This window comes from Halichoerus grypus, chromosome 1, assembly GCF_964656455.1.
Source record: "Halichoerus grypus chromosome 1, mHalGry1.hap1.1, whole genome shotgun sequence".
Lineage (NCBI taxonomy): Eukaryota > Metazoa > Chordata > Mammalia > Carnivora > Phocidae > Halichoerus > Halichoerus grypus.
This window is the reverse complement of record NC_135712.1, coordinates 211,036,878-211,056,672: the sequence shown is the minus strand read 5'-3', so window position 1 is coordinate 211,056,672 and position 19,795 is coordinate 211,036,878. Positions and strand designations below refer to the sequence as shown.

The 19,795-nt window shown below is 53.6% G+C and overlaps 1 protein-coding gene across 1 annotated transcript in view; it reads right to left on the bottom strand.

The window, feature by feature from the left end:
- Positions 1–7,119, bottom strand: part of CERS4 (ceramide synthase 4) — a 32,249-nt gene extending 25,130 nt beyond the window's left edge. The window contains exon 1 of the mRNA XM_036066040.2: positions 6,979–7,119. The gene's annotated coding sequence lies outside the window, so the exon portion shown is untranslated. The remainder of the gene's footprint in view (positions 1–6,978) is intronic.
- Between the last annotated feature and the right edge of the window lie 12,676 nt (positions 7,120–19,795).

Here is a 19,795-nt window from a genome sequence, read left to right as displayed (position 1 = left end):
ACCCCCACCCGTGGTTCTCAGCCAGGGTCCATGGCCAGATTCCCAGGGTCTGGTCAGATTTCAGAAACATCACTCTAATGCAATCCCCGGATGTCCCCTCGGCCTGAGTCACTATTCATCGCTCTTCCAACCCTTCAAAGTAAGCAGCCTGCTTGTTGCTTCTTCCAGGAAGCCTTCCGGGACTTCCAGGCTGCATCGTGGGTTCTCCATTTGGTGTTTTATTTTGCCTTGTAACTGCCCAGGAACTTATCTCTCTATCTCACCAACGAACAGGGGGGCTCTGGGCAGGCATTCAACAGGGTCTGATTCCTGTCTGTGTCCACCGTCAGCTCCAACTCAGGCCTCAGTTCCAATATTACCTCCTCACAAGGGCCAAGTTACATCAGCACAGGTAAGGCAAGAAAGAACGCCTTCGCCAGCTACAAAGCACGATGCTGCTAAAATTTACAAAGGGTGGTGCTTCCAGAATATTTCAGTAATAATAGAGGCATCCAGTCTCTGTGTCCTGGGCAAGAATGAGCTACTCTAGATGAAAGCCAGTGGCTACAAATGTCCATGCAGTAATGGTTTCTAAATATTCTGTGCCCAACATCTAGGCAGTATTTGAGCAATGCTGTGTGCAAACGACTTATGTTCTGGTTGGATTTCCCAAAGTCCCAAGGCACGACCTCTTCACCTATTTCCAGAAGTTCAATCAGTTATCTGCACTCAGTCCTGGATGATTACCATCCAAGGTTGAAACAGGTTGAAATGGGTGAGCAGCTCCTGCCCTGTGGCTTGCTCCTGTCTCAATCCAGAAGTTACTGCAAGCATCTTTGATATTTCATCAATGCAAATGCCACGGTTCTGACCGTACCCGCCACCGCCCCCCCACCCCCCAGAAAGTGCTCTGAAAATCCTCAGCCCTAACAGTCAACTTCACCAAATGTGGGACCAACAACTCAGGTGTGTAAGTAAGAGACCTCGTTCCCTGAGCTCGTCCCACAGGCTCTTAGATTTAACGAGCACCTCCTATTCCGTGCATCGCAATATGTCTGTGGAGTCATGTAAATTTCATGGCGTAAAAAAGGCTACAAGCTTCAAAATTCAAAATCAGTCCCTTGCCAGAGAGAACTACCCGAGAGGAAGCATGTGCCTGGGTACAACCCGACACCCCCTCCGAGAACCGCCTCAGTTTGCAGACCCGAGGAACCTCTCGATTCCCAGTGCACGAGAAACTGGACTTTGGTGTTAGAAATGAGCCATCTGGGGCGCCTGGGTGGCTCAGTTGGTTAAGCAACTGCCTTCGGCTCAGGTCATGATCTTGGAGTCCCGAGATCAAGTCCCACATCGGGCTCCCTGCTCAGCGGGGAGTCTGCTTCTCCCTCTGACCCTCTCCCCTCTCATGCTCTCACTCTTCTCTCTCTCATGTAAATTAAAAAAAAAAAAAAAGAAAGAAATGAGCCATCTGGAAAACAGCACTGGGAACACATATCTAAAGGGTCATGGCATTCGCCCGGGGTTCATGGTCTATCAAAAAAACCTTCTTCTTGGGGCGCCTGGGTGGCTCAGTTGGTTAAGCAACTGCCTTCGGCTCAGGTCATGATCCTGGAGTCCCGGGATCGAGTCCCGCATTGGGCTCCCTGATTGGCAGGGAGTCTGCTTCTCCCTCTGACCTTCCTCCCTCTCATGCTCTCTGTCTCTCATTCTCTCTCTCTCAAATAAATAAATAAATTAAAAAAAAAAAAAAAAACCTTCTTCTTATTCAAAAGTGAAAGATTCGAAATCTAGGAAGAGGGGAAAAAAACAGGACCACCTTAGAGAGGCTCCGCACCCCCCCTTACTCTCAACATGTTTGTGGAAAATTCTAGGAATATGTGGGAAAGTTCTAAGTGTCCTGACTCAGGGTCTAAATTGCCACCAACTGCTTCCAGGCTCTGGTTAGGCTCCCCCAGGAAGCTGCGGGGGGGTTGGGGGGGTGGCCAGCGCCAGGTGCTTCTGTGGTCCGCATTTTGCAGCTGTGTAAACTGAGGCACAGAATCACCCAAGGGCACAAAGGAGGAGGCAGCGGGCTGGGATTCAAATGTAAGCCCACCTGTCTCTAAAGACTGCCTCCTTGTCATCACTGCACAAACATTTATTGTGTGCCTGGAGCTGAGGTCCTGGACAGGGTGAGGGTTGGGGGCGGCAAATACTATACATTTTATTAATTTATTTCATTGTGCTGGATAGCAGAGGGCAGGAAAAAGAGATCAGGAATTGGGCAGTGGGGGATGCGATTTTAAACAGGAAGGTCAGGATGGTTTCCTTAAGAAGGTGATACTTGAGGGGCGCCTGGCTGGCTCAGTTGGTTAAGTGTCTGCCTTTGGCTCAGGTCGTGGTCCCAGGGTCCTGGGATGGAGCCCCACATCGGGCTCCCTGCTCAGCAGGGAGCCTGCTTTTCCTTCTCCCTCTGCTGTTTTGTGGCTTGTGCTCTCTGGCTCGCTTGCTCTCTGTCAAATAAATAAATAAAATCTTACAAAAAAAAAAAAGAAGGTGATGCTTGAGAAAAGAGATGAGGAAGCCATGGGCATAGAGCATTCTAGATAAAGGAAACAGGCTGTGCAAAGGCCCTGAGGCTGGGCCACGGGCAGTAGCTTCAAGTGATTGAGACGAAGCCCAGGGGCTGGAACAGAGGGGCATATGGGAAGAGGTGCTGGCAGGGAGGTGACAGCCTTAGATTAAGGCCCACCCTAGTCAACATCTCAGATGGAAAAATGAGATCCAGAGGCAGATGTTGGCAGAGCTTGTCCTGCCTCCTCTCCCCTTCTGTCACTGTCCTTGTCCCCTGCCATCTCCTAAGAGTGTAGTTAGACTCCCTCGCTCCAGCTGTCGCTCCATGGCGCCTGCCAGGCTCACTGTCATAGCTGAGCCGGGGCTTACGGGAGCTGCCCCGAGGCGCACCCATCCCTAGTGTGGAGAGGGGTGGGGTGGGGAGGACAGTGGCGGCCACAGGGTCCTGGCTCAGCAGGACCACTGATCTCTGATCCAGAGTCCAAGGCTCTGGATCCTCTCATTAAGGCTTCTGAGGCTTGCTAAGGTTTGGAGGCATGCTTGGGTCAGCGGTGGGGGTGAGAACGGTGACCAGATCCAGGTGGCCAAGCCCTCGTCCACATGCACTGTGGGGGTGGGGGGGTGGGAGGGGGGAACTCGAGTCTTTTCCCTTCCACCTGGAAAGGGAGTGACAGCAGGCTGATGGCGCGACCATCCTCAAAATACAGCTGCTTTGGTTTTTGCCGCCTGCTATCCTCGCATCTCTGTCCCCTCCCTGAGAGTATCCTGCTCCATATCCAGCTCTGTGCCCTGCCTGGCCTGCCCACCCGGTCACTGCCACTGCCTGCCTCCCCCCACCTCCTCCCTGCCTTCATACCCCCTATCTGTGCCCTCTTCCTGGCTACTTCACTTCCTCGGGGAAGTCTTCAAGGTCAGCTGAGCCCCCATCACGGGAAGAGGAAGACTTGCCCACCGGGAAAAGGGGTGGATTCTCTTCCTTCCTCCTGCCAGCCTCCTGGGCCATCAGGGCTCCAGGAATGACCCCCCACCCCGCAAATTGCAAAGCAGTGGGGCTCTGCAACCTCTTAACCTTCAAGCCAGGACCCTCCCAAGGTCTGCTGTTGTTGGACTGAGGCACCCTGAGACCTTCGCTCTCTTCGTCTGCCCCTCTGCCCACGCTCCCCTTTGTTCCCTCTGATCCAGCCACCCTGGCCTCCTTGTTATACCTCCAACATGCCAGGCCTGGTCCTGCCTGAGGACCTTTGCACATGCTGGTGCCTCTGCTTGGAATGCTCTTCCTCCAGATGTCCACCTGGCTCTTTCTCATCCTTCGGGTTTCACACCCACTCCCCCACCTCCCTGCCTCTCAGAACATTAGCTCCATGAGGTAGAAGCAGGGAAGCTTGTGTTCATTGCTCAGCCCGGTGCCTCCCACTGCAGGCACTTCATAAATATGTGCTGCATGAATAAATGACAGACACAGGGGCAGAAGGGAAGTGGGGGCGGGGGGGGGACAAGCACAGGATAGAGGGGTTCTTCAGGGTGGGGCTGGCACCTCAGAGACACAGTCACGGGGTCCTGGGGCAAAATATGGGGTTGGGAGCCCAAGATGGGGGGGCGGGGAGAGAGTTGAGCTCCTGCGCATTCATTGTGGGGAACTGGTGGGACAGTCTCATATTAACAAAGGTATGAAGTCGAGATCGAAGGAGGAGAAAGACCTCTATGCCACTCTGGTCAGAGCCCATTCAAGTGTGGCAAAGAAGAGCCCATTCTGAATGGCTTGGGATGGGGTGGGAAAGACAGCCAAGGGAGGAAAATCCCTACCACTGAATTATTTAAGCAGAGGATTCAGAAACTCAGCTGAGTTGACCATTTCCTCCTTTTTGAAGCCCTTGCTCCCTGGCTTCTGGCTTGCCACCTAACTGTTTCCTTGCCTCCCCTCTCTGCCCAATCCCCCCAGGTGCTGATGCCTCCCAAGCTCCAAGCTTGCTTCTTCAAAGCCCACCCTGCACCTCGCCACCATCTGGGTGTCTAGCAACATCACAATTTCCAGATGCACCGGAACCTGCTCCCCAATCAGCGGCTGCCCCGCCACCCCCACTTCCAATCTCTCCAGGATCCATGCACTTCTCCCTCATCCCCACCTCCATCTCGATCTGGACCAGCGAGGTTGCTTCCAGTCTGGTCTCTTAGCTCCTGCCATGCATCCTGCAGTTTCTCCCCTCCACATCTCTGTACCCTGGTCCCTCTGCCCTGTTAACTCTGAATCATCCTTAGTAACCCACCAATGATCACCTCCTCCAAGAAGCCTTCCCTGGGGAGGGTGAACCAGGCCACTCCTCCGGGCTCCCTCCCCCCAGACATCCAGGCACCTGCTGTTTTACCAGGTGCTTATTAGCACCTGGGTGCTGTGTTCACCTCTGAGGTGATGACTGCTATTATTCCCATTTTACAGGTGAAGAAGCTGAAGCAAAAAGGAGGTGAAGTCAGTAGCCTGCGGGCACCGAACTTCAGCGGGCAGGACAAGGTCAGAGGCAGCCTCCAGAGAGTGGGAGAGAGGACAGCCTGTGGTGCTCAGATAAGAGGAGCCTGTCCCCGGGCACCTTCGGCATCCCGAGGGTGGTGGGAGGCCCACTCCTGCTCCCCCCCACCCCCCCGGCCAACTACAGGAGCCCAGCGGCTTCTGTGCCAAGCGATCACTCCAAGCCAGGCGCTGGGCCAACCAAACACTTTACACGCCTGACTCACTCAGTCTGCAGAAGGCCCCGGGTCTGGAGGTGGGCAGTTACACAGTGCTCCCATTTCTCAGTGCAGGAAATGGGGGCTCATCATGCTGTGAACTCGCGCTGGCTCTGGCGGTCTCCCCCATTCCCTCAAGGCCCCGGAGGCTGCCACTGGGATCAGCCAAGCCCTTTCCTAGCCAAGGCTTCCTTTGATCAGAACAACACTCCCAGGGATAGGTTCTACTGACCCATTTTACAGATGGGCAAACCGAAGCCCAGAAAACTTTCCCCGGGGTGACAAGGCCAGTTCCATGACCAAGTCTCCCAGCTCATTTCTACTACCTCTTCCCTCCCCTCTCAAGACACCTCCACTGGGAGTAGGTGAGCTGGGAAAGCAGGCAAGAAAGGTCCTGGCTTGGCCTGTGGGGACCCAGGTGGCTGAGTCTCCTGGCACCCACACCCCAGCCATGTTTATTCACAGCAGCTGCTCTTGGAAGGGGCCTGAGTGGAGACCGGGGACCCTGGGAGCTTCTAAGGCAACCCCATACTCCAGAATGTCTTTCTCGGGCAGCCTCCCTAAAAGAGATCCAGGTCACTGGACTGGGGACAGCTTGGCCCCTGCACTCAACGGCTGGAGACCTTGCCTGGGTGTAGAGTGGGTCTCCAGGAGCCTCCCCCATCAGGTGGCATTTCACAGGTTTTGCAAGTCAGACTCAGCCACGACAGCCCCACCCCACCTGCTTCTCCCTCAGTTTCCCCATCCCAGCAAGCAAAGGCCCCTGCATACTCCCAGCTGCCAGCGCCAGAAATCTCCTCCGCGCAGGTTCATTTACGCCCCACTTCTGAGCAGGCAGGGAACGCAGAGGATGTTCTTCTGCCAGAATGCACCCCCCCCCCGCGTCACCCCCTGTCCACCACCCCTTCCGGTGGGGGGCAAGCCAGCAGCCTCCTCCCGGGTTTCCTCCCATCCCTCCTGCCCACAGCAGGGGATCTTCCTAAGACACAACAGGACCGGGTTACTCACTTTGCTCTAAGCCTCCCGTGGCCCCCCCAGGCTTGAGAATGGAATCCACTCACTCCCCGCCATCTTCGAGGCGCGGGCCAACTTCTCCCCACCTCCGAGCCTCCCTCCCGGCGCTTCAGCCACGCTGGCCTCTTTTCTGCCCTGCAAACACACCAGGCTGGGCCCTACTTCTAAATCTCGCTGCTTCCTGGGCCTCAAAAGCCGTCGCTGGCTGGTCCACTCAGGCCCGGATGACCCCTTCTCCGAGAAGCGCTCCCTGACCCTTCCTCCATCTCCCCGAGGTGTTGTCCTCCCCGCACTTAGCGCGGGCTGGAGTGATCGGAGCCTGTTTACACAGTGGCTAGCCGTCTACGCAGCCGGGCTGCGAGGTCAGGGCGCCGGCCGCGTCCCCAGCGCGGGCACTCCGTACGGTTTCCTTGGCGTCTGACCCACACTCGCGTCGCGCTCCTCGCATTCACCCACCCGGACTCCCCCGCGTCGCCGGGCCAGGCTCGCCCCCACTCCCTCCTGCCCGTTTCGCAGCCGCGTCCCCGGCGCTCGGGGGAGCAGGGCTCTCTCGGGGCGGCGGCCCGGGGCCTGGGACCGGATGGGAAGCCCCGAGAGGCCGCCCCGGGCGGGGTGAGGGGGGGCCGGGGCCGCCATGGCCGCGGAGGCGGGGCCGGGGCTCGCCGCGAGGGTGGCGTTCCGGGCGGCGTTCGGGGCGCGGGGGCGCTCGCTTACCTGGGGGCGCAGGCGGCGGGGCGCACCGGGGGTGGGCGGCAGAGGCGGAGGGGAAGGAGCGCGCGCAGCCCGCACGCGGCCGCCGGACTCTGCTCCCAGCGCCGCCTCTGCAGTGGGGCCCGGGGGTAGGCTGGGGCGGAGGGAACGGGGGGGGGCCGGGGCGGGGCCGGGGCGGGGCCGGGGCGGGGCCCGGCGGGGCGCGGGGTCCTGGCGGGGCTCGGCCCTCTCCGCGAACTGGACCGCCTCCTGGACCCCCGCCCCCGCGCCGCCGGCCGGGCCTAGCTCCGCCCCAGACCCGCCCCCCGGACCCGTCCCCCCGCTCCCCCCCACCCCCACTCCGGCCCGCCCCCCAGGCCGGCCCGGAGGCGCGCTTGGCCGAGATCCAGCCTCAGGTCTTTTGCTTGCGCCTTATCTCTCGCCTTTGAACCCAGCACCGCGGCGCTCAATCTGGCCCATGGTTCTGTTCCATCGCTGCACGTCCGCCGATCCCCTCCCGGGTCCCCTCTTCTGGCCTGGCTCTGACCCGTGCATCTGCATTCACACCGCGGGCGCCCTGATCCGCTGGAACTCACGGCGGGGCGTTGCTGGGGGAGGCCCGGACTCCGTCTCAGGCCTCAGAGGCCATCTCGGGTTCCCCAAGCCTGGGGACTTATCCCAGCTCGCAGACCAAGCCGCCCAATTCGCGGTTGGTGAGGCCGAAGCGCGCGCAGGAGCCAGCTGCCCAGTTGGGAGGTTGGGGGGTAGTGGAGGTCAGCCAGCCAGGCAGAGGCTTCGATTTGGTGGGGTGCAGGGGTCAGGAGGCAGAGCTGTGGAGATAGGCCGGCGTGGGTGGTGGTGCAGCCCCGGGCCCTCTCTTGCCAGGTGGAAGCGAAAGTGACCCAGGATCAGCAGCGCGCGGGAGCGGGGAGCCTGGGCAAGCCTTGAATGAAAGACAATCCTGGATGAGGCAGAGGTAATCTGTGAGCACCTGTGCCGCACCTGGGGGGCTCATGGTCCAGCTGCCCCCAGCTGAAAGGAAGGGGGTTGCAGAGCAGCTAGCCAACCCTCTCCTCATCTGGAAAAGTGGCTTCACCTTTGGGCTATAAGCCTCTCCTTGAAGCAGATCCAGGGCGAGGTGGGGGCAGGCCCCGCCTTCTTGGCTGTGGGGCCCTAAGCAAGTTGCCTCACATCGCTGAGATTTGATTTCCACACGTGGGATAGAGAACCCGTGCCTCCCAGCCCAGCTTCAGGTCTTTGCACCTGCTGTTTCCTCCACCAGACTATGTTTTCCCTTTTCAAATGTGTGCACCCTTCTCCCTCAGACTTCAGGGCCCTCTGCAGAGCGCCCCACACCTCTACCCCCAAGAGCTCCTTTGTGCATCGGGGAGAGGAGAGACCATAAAGCCACTTTCTCACGTGCAGCGGCTCTGAGCTACGGTGACATTGCCTTGCACCTGTGGGTGCTCACAGCCTGGCAGCCATTTGTATTAGTCGTAACGGGAGACATCGTGGAATGGGGGAGTCCAGGCCCCAGGGGAGAAGCAGCAGATCACTGGAGAAGAGGAGGGGGAGGCCCCTGAAAGAGGATGTGGGTGGGCCAGGGTCAGAGAGAGTCTTCAGGCAGGAGGTGGGGTGGCTGGAGGGAAGGGGTCAGCTGGCAGCAAGAGATGCAGGCTGAACTTCCTCCAGTCAGGCTGCTGCATGGCTACCTTATGCCCTCCTCCTGCCCCCACCCCATGGACGAGCATGGAGTATTCAGGACAGGCTTCCTGGAGGAGGTGACCTCTGAACCTGCGAGGTGAATGGATGGGGGCAGTAAGCCGAGTTAGGGTACAGAGGTGAGTGAAGAAGAGAGGACAGCCAAGTGGGGCCGGCCACCAAAGGCCCTCCAGGGCTCTCCCGTGAGAGGCACAGTCAGACTTAAAATTAGACTCTGCCGTGGGTGCTTCTGGGGCCTGATGGAGGGGGTGCAGACAGGAGTGAAGGGAGGGACTCCAGAGGGATTTAGCGGTAAAGTGGCCAGGGCTGTGGGCATCAGGGGAGGCCAGGACCTGGTTGGCGGGAGTGGTGAGATGGCAAGCCCAGTGTGGGGTGTCTGGGGAGGGGCAGCGGGGACCCTAAGGAGGCCCAAAGCTGGGGAAGGTTGGGACAGGTGGGATGGGGCATGGAGAAGACTTTGCGCTGGCTGTTCTTTCTGCCTGGAAGAGCATTTCCTGTGAGTCCTCGCAGCCCCCTCCCTCCATCTCTTGGGTTTTTAATGAAAGGTTCACCCTGCACAACCCATCCCGCCATCCCCCTGCCATCCTCCTCCCCAGCTCTCTCTCCTCAGCCCTCCTCCCTCTTGATTTTTCTATCCTGTGCCTGACGGCTTCCCCGGGAAAATGTTTACCCCTCAAGGCTGGGGGGTTCTGTTTTGATCCCCTGGTGGCCCTAATGCCAGAAACAGGGCCCGGTACACAGTGTCTCACAGATGTTCTTGAAGGGCGGAGAGAATGGGGAGAGGTAAGGTGAGGAATGAAGTTTGTCCAAGAAAGGCTCAGAAGGGAGCTTGCTGGGTATGTCTGTATGTCTCCTTGTCCGTGTGTCTCCAGGTCCGGGTCTCTGTGTGTTTCTGTGTTTCTTTGTGTGTGTTCATGTGTCTGTGTGTCTGGGTGTCTGGGTGTCTGTGTGCAAGTGTCTGAGCATGGACACACGCAGCCCCAACTTCTCTGGCTGCCTGCAGGGGTGGGGGGATGGGAGGGAGGAGGCTGAGCTTTTCTCCCTGGAGCTGCACGGCCTTCTTCCAGTCCTGCTGCTGCCTCCCCCAAGGGCCCTCCCAGCTCCCCATGGGGGCGGGCTAACCCACTTGAGTTGATGCTGCGCCCCGCCGGCCTGAGGTTCCCAGCAGCCGGGTAGGGAACAGCATGACCCGGTTGGTGCCAGGCACCACGCTGGGAGCTTTACGGAGGTGAACATATCCGACCCTGTCTGTGAAGCAAGTGCATTTAAAATTCCCATTTCACAGATGAGGACACGAGCCCAGAGTGGTGCAGTTAGCTGCCCAAGGCCACACAGCCAGAGAGGAGGCAGCTTTGAACTCAGCTCCTCCTGACCTCTTATCCTCTGCCAGCCCCCCACTTTCTTTCCCTTTGCTGGGTTGGAGGCATCCGGGTGGGGACACAGAGGGTCCTCACCTTCCCTCAGCCCTGGTAGACTCACACCCCTCACCCTTGATGGCCATACTCCCCTATCCCCCAGGGCTGGCCTGGCCCCCTGGGGGTGATGGGAAAGGGCCCCCACACCTACTGTGCGTCCGTCCCTACCTTCTTGGTCACAGGATGTCCCGGGTCATTGATTCCTGCCTTTCCCCCTGACGCTGCACCGGGCATCCGGGAAGCTCTCATTTCTCCTCATCCCAGCCTGCATGGCCGCGAGGTCTGTACAATCCAGCAGAGAAAACATCCTGGGCCTGGAGGTACTGTGACCAGCCATCCAATGGGCCTGGGACACAGGGCTCCCAGTGCTAGCACTCGTACGGTCCTGAGCGAACTGTGGTGGTTGGTCACCCTAGTGGGAGGTGAAGTGATCAGTGACACAGCAAGACCAGGAGACCCATGTCAACATCTGCCTATTCAAGACACCATCCCCTCTCCTAGATTTGATTAGGAGGAAATTGAGTCCTATTTTATTTTATTTATTGTATTGTATTGTATTTTTTTGAGATTTTATTTATTTGAGAGAGAGAACAAGAGAGAGCAAGCAAGAGAGAGCTGAGTGGTGGGGAGGGGCAGAGGCAGAGGGAGACGTAGACTCCCTGCTGAGCAGGGAGCCCACCCACCCCTGAGGTCATGACCTGAGCCCAAGGCAGACGCTTAACCCACTGAGCCCCCCAGGCGTCCCGAGTCCTATTTTATAAAGCTTTTTAAAATAGGAGATGAAAATCTCTAATTTGCATTGAAATGTTTTTCCTTTGGAACAGTTAACACATCACATTCAAAAGCTGCACAAAGGTTTGCTAGGGCAGAGTCCTCCTATACCCTGTCTGTCTCCCAGGCCCCCAGCTCTGCCCCTAGAGGCTCAACAAATTGGCTTAGCTTCCTGAAATTAGTTTTTGTGTATAAATGTACACCTTCTTTTTCTTTTCTTTCCTTTTTTTACATTTTTAATTTTTTTAGAAGATTTTATTTTTTCAAGTAATCTCTACACCCAATGTGGGGCTCAAACCCACAACCCCGAGATCAAAAGTTGTATGCTCCACTGACTGAGCCAGCCAGGTGTCCCATTTTCTTTCCTTTTTTAATTTTTAATTTATTATATATTTTTTAAAAGATTTTATTTATTTATTTGACAGAGAGAGAGACAGAGCGAGAGAGGGAACACAAGCAGGGGGAGTGAGGGGGAGGGAGAAGCAGGCTTCCCGCCGAGCTGGGAGCCTGATGCCGGGCTCGATCCCAGGACCCTGGGATCATGACTTGAGCCGAAGGCAAACGCTTAACGACTGAGCCACCCAGGCACCCCTCTTTCCCTTTTTTAAACAAACACTTGCATCTTACATATTGTCCTTGTTTAAAAATTGAGGTAAAAGAGATAATAACATAAAATTACCATAGTAACCATTTTTTAAAACTTATTTATTTATTTGTTTTTAGTAATCTCTACACCCAACTTGGGGCTTGAATTCAGGACCCCGAGATCAAGAGTCACATGCTCTTCTGACGGAACCAGCCAGGTGTCCCAAAGCTCTTTTTAATATTAAGGAAATTACTTCTTATTCTCTGATACAAGCTGCAATATCCTCCCCACCCCCCAATTTGTTATATTTTTACTTTATTTTTTTATTTTTATTTTTATTTTTTAATTTTATTTATTTATTTGAGAGAGAGAGAATGAGAAAGAGAGCACATGAGAGGGGGGAAGGTCAGAGGGAGAAGCAGACTCCCTGCCGAGCAGGGAGCTCGATGCGGGACTCGATCCCGGGACTCCAGGATCATGACCTGAGCCGAAGGCAGTCGCTTAACCAACTGAGCCACCCCGGTGCCCCTTTTACTTTGTTTATAATGTTTTCTCCCCATGCATCTATTTGTATTTTTAGGAAGCTGGACTCACCTTTTTCTTTTACAGTGTTTTTGTTTAATTATTTTTCTTAGAAAGACCTTACCTATTCTCAAATTACTATTTTTAAAAGGCCCCCACGTGTTTTTTCCCTCATACTTTTATGATTTTATTTCTCACATGTAAAACTTTGATCCATCAGGAATTTATATTGAGGTAAGGTGTGAGGTAGGGATCCGACTTTTATTCTCCCGGTTGTCCCAACAGCATTCACTGCATCATCTATCCTTTAAATGTGCAATTTGGGAGCTTGCTAGGGCTGTCACATCTGCAAGGAGGGTAGTCATAGTGTGTGGAGGGACGCTAGAGTTGTCACAACATGAAAACTGTTTTCTACTAAATGGATGATTTAGGAAATCAGACCCCACTTCAGTCTCCAGGGTTATATCAGCACCAAGCTGCACCCATGGAACACGATTTTTTTGGGGGGGATCAGTTCTCTGTTCGTGGGATGTTATAAACATTCCCCCAAAACGATGTTAACACAATGCAAGTCTATAGCAAAATGATATGACCAATCTGGAACCTGGTGGGATTTCATGTGGTGGGAGAAAGTGGCTGTGGGCAGGGACCAAAACGCAGGTGAGTTATTGACAGAGGAGGAATTGGTGGTCAGTCCAAGGAATAATTAAACACAGAGAAAGTGCCCATTGGTGGAGGCAGGACAGGCTGTTCCAGGGAGAGTGACTCAAACATCAAATGGGTCAGATGCAGACCTGTGTCTCGTTTCCTGAGGCCGCCATAACAAAGTACCCCAAACTGGGCAGCTTGGACAACAGCGATTTATTCTCTTACAGTTCTGAAAGTTCCATGTCCAAAATCAAGGCGTTCACAGGGCCATGCTCCTTCCGACAGCTCCAGGGAAGACTCTTTCCCACCTCTCCTAGCTTTCATGGCTGCCTGAAATCCTTGGCATTGCTTGGCTTATAGACACGTCATTCCAGTCCCTGCACATGACCATCTTCCTCCTCTTTGTGTCTCTGTGTCCAAACTTCTCTTATGAGGTCATTGGATTAGGGGCCCACTCTACTCCAGGATGATCTCACCTTAATTTGATTGCATCTGCAAAGATCCCTTTTCCAAATAAAAGTCACATTCCCAGGTACTGGGAGTTAGGACTTCAACATATCTTTCTGGGGGACATAATTCAACCTACAATACCCTCCAAGCATTTTTTGTTGTGTTTTGTTTTCTCTCTCTCTCTCTGTGTCTATTTTCTCCCCCAATGACTTCAGAATCCTATTGAAATATTAAACGTGAATTATTAAATACGATTTGGTGGGGGGGAAATGCCCCTCTGAAAAACCCCCAATGACTTAATTTCTTTTTTGTTTGAAGAATTAGCCCGGAGTTTCAATTGTAGCTCCCGTCTTGTTTACTATAAAGCAGAATGAATTCCTTGTCATAATTTGTACTCTGTTTTCGAAAGACAGAGTTCCTTCCAATCAACCCTTTTGTTTCTTGCTTTGGCCTTTTGGTGCCAGTGTTAATTGGAGGGGCTTTTCTCTGGGACCAGTGAGCCAAAGCTGATGAAGAGGCCCCTTGGTAATTCCAGGTCAATGTGCTGGGTATGTGATGGGGGCGGTTGGGTGGGCACAGGATGTTCAGGACGTGGGCAGGAGGTCAGGGTGATCTTCCCAAGGACAGAATGTCCCTCAGCTGAGGGGGGCAGGTAGGCAGAGATGCAGGGGGCTGGGGAAGGGGGGGGGCCCTTGAAACAAAAGTCCAGTGTGACCTAAGAGGGGGCAGCATGAGAGAGACTGTCCATTCAAGCCTGGGGGGCCCAGGCTCACCCTTCATGAACCACAGTTGGGTTTTTATAGGAGAGTGTCATGCTCTGATTTACAGTCTGAAGGGTCACAGGGCCTGCGGTGTGGGAGGTGCGTGGAGGGATTAGGGAGAAAGGAAGCTGGTTTCCCAGCTGAGGGTGTCTGGAGGCTGGTGGGACAGGCGGTGGGGGGTGGAAGGAGAGGGAGTGGAGAGGGAGGTCTCATGGGTGGGTCTGGACTGTGCCTCGCATGATGACCCTCTCTGGCTGGGTGGCCAGGTGGGTGACCCTGAGTGGGGGGCACGGGGCAACAGCAGACTTGGAGGGACGGTGCCCAGTTGCAGGGGAGAAGTCCTGATGTCCCAGGGAGGCATGCACTGGAAGCCCGCTGTGTCCCTCTGAGCTGGAGATGTGGGGTCCTTGGTGTCTGCCCAGGCAGAGGCGTGGGATGGCAGGAGGCCCCGTGGGTGACAGTTCCCGTGGGTGAGGGCAAGCGGAGGGGCTATGGGGAGAGGCTAAGTGCAAGGGGGCCACCAGCCGGGGCTCGTCCTGGCTCTCCCCTCAGGCTGGTGGAACGGGCCACCCCCGCACCCAGGCCGCAGAGACCATCGGGCAGCGTTGCTGGAACTCGGCCTCTAGACTATCCTGGGGCAAGAACAGCATGGAGACAATCCAAGAGGAGGAGTGTGGGGGGAAAACAGCATTTATTGACCATTTCCCAAATGCAGGGCATGTCCTCGGCTTCTTGTCTATTAAAAGTAACAACAGCCGCAAAAAACTGTCACGGGATGCTTCAGTGCCAGACCTTATTTTAAATGACTCATCTGACCCTCCCATGGCCCTGTGAGGTGGGCACCCTTTTCTTCTTTCTCAGGCGAGGAAACTGAGGCACAGAGACCTTAGGGCACTGGCCCCAGGTCACATAGCGTGTGAGCACCGGAGCCCAGCGAGTCACTAGCCGCCCTGGGGTTTGTGCTGGTGAGGACAGGGCTGAGGCGGGGGGCGCGGGAGACAGGCTGGGCGGAATCTCCCAGTCTGCAGGGGTGCCGGGGCTGTGAGCTGGGCGCGGGGCTGACCTGACTCCACCTCCCGGAAACTTTCCCCGCCCCCCCTTCCCCTTCTGAAATGGCTGCGGGCTTGTGCGGGAGCCCGGCACCGAGGGATCCTCTGGAAATGAGAGGAGGGGGGAGGAAACCGAGGGTAGGACAGGCAGAGCCCGGGTAGGGGGCTGGAGATGTGGGGGCTGCTGGGAAAGAAGAGGGATGGTGTTTATGCTCTGAACCTTTGGGGCGCCTGCCTTGTCCTCCCCCACGGGGTGGGGGGATGGGGGTGGGTACAGCCTTCAGGCAGAGACCTGGGGTTTCTCAGTCGCCCCCCCCTGGAGTCCCCTGGGTGGCTCAGAGGGTGTGGGGGCTTTCCCTGAAGGAAAGGACCCCGGGGTGAGCCAGTAAGCTTTTGCATATTACTCAAAGCCTTCTCTTGTATTTTGCAAAACCCAGTGTGCATAGGAGCTGAACCTCAGAGGGCAAGAGTGTGTCACTCCAGCCAGGCAGTCTGGCAGAGAGGAAAGCAGGTGCCAAGGCCTGGAGGTTTGAAGCAGCATGTTTGGGGCTGAAGGTTAACTTGATGGTGCAAGGAGCAGTGAGGGTAGGTAGAGGTGAGACTGCAAAGCAGGCCCAGTGCCAGGAAAGTCCGTAAAGACTTGGATCTAGGGGCGCCTGGGTGGCTCAGTCGGGGGTGCCTGGGTGGCTCAGTCGTTAAGCGTCTGCCTTCGGCTCAGGTCATGATCCCAGGGTCCTGGGATCGAGCCCCACATCGGGCTCCCTGCTCTGTGGGAAGCCTGCTTCTCCCTCTCCCTCTGCCCCTGCTTGTGTTCCCTCTCTCGCTGTGTCTCTCTCTGTCAAATAAATGAATAAAATCTTAAAAAAAAAAAAAGACTTGGATCTAACCTTGGGGGCCATAGGGAGCCATGGAAGGGTTTAGAGCAGCTAGGGACACAGTCTCACGTGTGTGCCCTAGAGATCCCCTAGCTGTTGTCTGGAGGCGGGCTGGGGAGAGGGGAGAGAGGTCAGAGCAGTCGCCCAGTGCAGAGTTGAACAGGGCAGAGGAGTAGAAGAGGATTTTTAAATTTTAGAACCTTTTATTTAAATAAAGCACACATTCAGAAAAACACACACAAGTCACAGATGTTGGTGTTCATATAGCCAGGATGCAGATCTAGGACAAAATATCACCAGCCCCTCGAAGCCCCTGCTGTGCCTCCTTCCCATCACGCCCGCCCGGGTAACCCCTAACTTGACTTTGAATAGCGTACGATCCATTGCCTGTCATCTGGACTTTGTCTAAATGGAAGCAGGCAGGGCATTCTCTTTATGCCAGGCAGCATGAGGCTGGATTCACCCACGTTGTTCCAGGTTGCAGTCTGTGTTCATTGTCATTGTATAGCAGAGTTTCTCAACCACCATTGACATCTGGGGCTGAATAATTCTTTGTGGTGCCGCACACACGGCGGGATGTGGAGCAGCATCCCTGGCTTCTACCCATGAGATGAAGAGGGCACACCCCTCTAAGCTGTGACACCAGAAATGTCCCCAGACGTTGCCAGATGTAAAAATCACCCCCGTGGAGAATCACTGTTGTATAGTGTTCCATTTTGTGAAGTTACCACAATTGATTGACCTATCCTTTTGTTGGGCATTTAGATGCTTTCCAGTTTGGGGTTATCATGAGCAGGGTGTTATGAACTCAAGTGTGCATTTCCGCTGAGTTTATTCCTAGGAGTGATAGCATAGGTGTTTATTCAGCTTTGTGGATTTTGCCAAAGAGTTTTCCAAAGCAGTGTAGAAACATGAGTTGGTATTGTCTTTCTCATGTTAGCCATTCTGGTTAAGTGTGGCATGTCATGGCTTTTTTGGTTTTATGTGCATCTCCCTGATGACTCATGATGTCAAGCATATTTATACCTATTGGCCATTTGGAGATCACCTTTTGTGAAGGGCCCATTTTTTCCTTTGAAGTTTCTGCCTTTCTCTTATTGGTCTGTAAGAGCTCTTTATATATGCTGGACATGTGGTGGCATCAGGGCCATCTTCATTCTAGTCCCTCTGGTCCCTCTGGTCCCTCTGGCCACCTCCATCACACTGATGCCCCCTGGCTGTGTTGTTGACCATCAGGTCACACTCCACTCTGGCCAACAGACTCCACTGGCCATCAATCTGCAACAACCTGATTTCTCTGGCCACTGCAGGGAGACACACTTGAAAGACACAAGTACCCAGAACAAAATCACTGCACTCCCCACAGGGAAAGGCCTTCCATAATCTGTATCTACCTTCCTGGGAAGAGATAGAACCACAAACAACATCTAGAGCTATTGCTTGTGTTTTGTGTGATTTATATAAATAGTATCACACTGTATTATCATCGCACAACTTTTTTTTCACTCACAAGTATGTTTTTGAGATACATTTATGTCCAGATAGAGATGAGGGGGGAAACTATTCATTCCTTCTTCACTCCTGTATAATATTCCATCACAGGACCACCCTCCTTTTCATTTCTCTACTCCTTCACTGATGGACATTCCAGTGGCTTCTGACTTTTCACTTTTCACATCACTGCAATAAAGTCCTTATATCTGGCTCCTTGGCACCTCTCAGAAGTCATTTTCTTTCCCCCCTCAAAATCCACTGTCCATTTTTCCTGCTGTCTCTGCAGTAAATGGTTCCATTTTATTGGTCATTTGGAGATGACCTTTTGTGACATATAGTCATTTTTCCTTTGGGGTTTCTGCCTTTTTCTTGTTGATTTGTAGAAGCTCTTTATATATGCTGGATACAAGTCCTTTGCCAGATACTTTTACAGCAAGTATTTTGGAAGAAGTTTGGGGAGGCATTCAGGAAGTAAGGTCAATAGATCTAGGTGACTCCGTGAAGGAGAGGGAGAGGCAGGAGTGGAGAATGATGCCCCAATCTCTGGGGCTAAGTGTCAGGGTCGACTGATGGGGTCATTGCTGAGGTGGGATCCTAGAAGGAGCCACAGGTGAGGGAAGTGCAGAGTCACCAGAATTTGTCCCGCAGCTCTGCAGACAATATGGGGGCTCCACAGGAAAGGGCCCCTGGGTCAGCTGCAGACCTTGGAAATCGTGTGCAAGATAGGCAGTCTTGTGCCTTTTTCTTTTTTTAAAGTTTATTTATTTATTTAAGTAATCTCTACACCCACTATGGGGCTTGAACTCACCACCCCGAGATCAAGAGTTGCAGCTCCTCTGAGCCTCGGTAGCTTGCAGCAGACCCAGACATACCAACTCTTGATTCGGAGCACAAGACAGGAAAGGGTCTTGTGGGCCAGCTGAGGATGGCCGCAGCTCTGACACAGGATTTTCTTTTTTTACATTAAAAAATTTAAAGAATAATTATCATAAAGGGAAATTTACTTTTCCCCTTTGTTATGTAGCTCTGTGAATTTTAAGCTGTGCAGAGATTCGTGTAACCCCCATAATCAGGACAGAGAACAGTTCCCTCACCCCCAAATTCCCTCACCCCACCCCTTTATAGTCTCCCCCAGCCCCTCCCCACAACCACTGACCTGTTCTCGGTCACGACAGTTTGGCCTTTTCCAAGACCGTTGTATAAATGGAAACACACAGTTTGTAGCCTTTTGAGACTGGCTTCTTTCATTCAGCATAAGGATAACAGGATTTTTTTTTTTTTAATAGACTTTATTTATTAGGTTCACAGCAAAATTGAGTGGAAAGTACAGGGAATTTCCATATGCCTCCTGCCCCCATATGCATAGACTGTCCCACTATCAACACGGCAGAAGGGCACCTTCTCACTGTCGATGAACCTGCCACACATCATTATCACCCAAAGTCCACGGTTGACATTGGGGTTCACTCTTGGTGGTGTACATTCTGTGAGTTTGGACAGATGTATAATGAAAGTATCTGCCGTTTTACTATCACACAGAATAGTTTCACGGCCTTAAAAATCCTCTGTGCTCCGTCTGTTCATCGCTCCCTCCCCCCAAGCCCCTGGCACCACTGGTGTTTTTACCCTCGGGTACTTCTGCCTTTTCCAGAATGTCACAGAGTTGGAATCCTACAGTGCGTGGCCTTTTCGGACTGGCTTCTTTCACTTGGTCATATGCATTTAAGATTCCTCGGTGTCTTTCGGTGGCTGGATGGCTCGTTTCTTTTTAGCGCTGAATAATATTCCATTGTCTGGATGTCCACAGTTTATTTATCCAACCACCTACTGGTGGACATCTTGGTTGCCTCCAAGTTTGGGCAATTATGAATAAGGCTGTTATTAACATTCGTGTGCAGGTTTCTCTGCGGACATAGCTTTCAACACCTCTGGGTAAATACCAAGGAACGCATTTGCTGGATCATATGGTCAGGGTATGTTTAGTTTGGGGACAAACTGCCAAACTGTCTTCCAAAGTGGCGGTGCCATTTTGCATCCCCACCAGCAGTGAAAGAGAGTCCTATTGCTCCACAGGCAACAGAATTTTTTTTTTGGTAAAGATTTTTTATTTTTAAGTGCTCTCTACACCCAGCGTGGGGCTCGAACTCATGACCTTGAGATCAAGAGTCACATGCTCTTCCGACTGAGCCAGGCCGGGGGCCCCAGCAACAGGCTTTTTAATCACAGAAAAATTCAGACAAAAAATTGGGTTCTATCTATGTGCAGCTTTTTCTTAGAATATTATATGAAAACACTCTCCATATTGTGAAGAAAAATCTTTCTGCAATGTTAGAAAAACCTTCCCATATTGTTAAAAATGTTCAAAACATTTTTGATGACCACATAAAAGATTTCATTGTGTTATTTTTTTATTTTGTTTTTATTCTTATTTATTTATTTAAAAAATATTTATTTATTTTAGAGAGAGAGAGAGAGCGCAAGCGGGGGGAGGGGGAGAGGGAGAGAGAGAATCCCAAGCAGACTCTGCACTCAGGGCAGAGCCCTACGT